This window comes from Apium graveolens, chromosome 2, assembly GCF_009905375.1.
Source record: "Apium graveolens cultivar Ventura chromosome 2, ASM990537v1, whole genome shotgun sequence".
Classification (NCBI taxonomy): domain Eukaryota; kingdom Viridiplantae; phylum Streptophyta; class Magnoliopsida; order Apiales; family Apiaceae; genus Apium; species Apium graveolens.
The window spans coordinates 90,367,303-90,368,131 of record NC_133648.1 but is presented as its reverse complement, the minus strand read 5'-3'; the positions used below and the strand labels follow the sequence as shown (position 1 = coordinate 90,368,131).

Below are 829 nucleotides of genomic sequence, written 5' to 3'. Positions count from 1 at the left end.
CCGCATTCTGGGTGTTGCTCCAATTGAAATTAGGATGATTACAATTGTTGGGATGATAGGTGGCTGGCACTAGTTGCTATGATCGCTGGAAGTTGCTCACAAACTGAGCTGATTCACTAGAAATTGCACACTGATCAGTCTCATGGGCACCAGCACAAAGCTCACAGACACTAGTGATTTGATTAACTCCATAATTAGCCAAAGTCTCCACCTTCATCGTCAAAGCCTTAAGTTGGGCAGCGATAGTAGTTACTGCGTCCAACTCCAGAATTCCTGTGACTTTTCCTTGAGTCAGCCTCTGGGAAGGATTCTAGTACTCATTAGCAGCCATCAGTTCAATAAGTTCTTAAACTTCATCGTAGCTCTTAGCCCACAAGGCTCCTCCTGATGCTGCATCAAGCATAGGTCTAGAAGTAGCACCCAATCCATTGTAGAAACAGTTGATAATCATCCAATCAGGCATGCCATGGTGTGGGCACTTCCTTAGTATCTCCTTATATTGATCCCAAGCCTCAAACATAGATTTTCCTGTTTGCTGAGCAAACTGAGTAAGAGCATTCCTGATTGCAGCAGTCTTCGCCATAGGGAAGAATTTAGTAAGAAACTTTTGAGCAAGATCTTTCCAAGTGGTGATAGACCCTGCTGGTAGAGAATGTAACCAACACTTAGCCTTGTCCCTTAGAGAGAATGGGAAGAGTCACAGCTTGATAGCATCTTTAGTCACATCATTGAACTTGAAAGTGTCGCAGATCTCGATGAAATCCCTGATGTGCATGTTGGGGTCCTTAGTAGGAGAACCCCCAAACTGAACTGAGTTATGTATCATCTG

The 829-nt window shown here is 43.9% G+C and overlaps 1 non-coding gene across 1 annotated transcript; it reads left to right on the top strand.

The window, feature by feature from the left end:
- The first annotated feature begins 461 nt into the window (after positions 1 to 461).
- On the top strand, positions 462 to 568 carry LOC141710408 (small nucleolar RNA R71). The gene has a single exon (XR_012570930.1). It is a non-coding gene; the product is annotated as a small nucleolar RNA R71 (small nucleolar RNA).
- Positions 569 to 829: the final 261 nt, after the last annotated feature.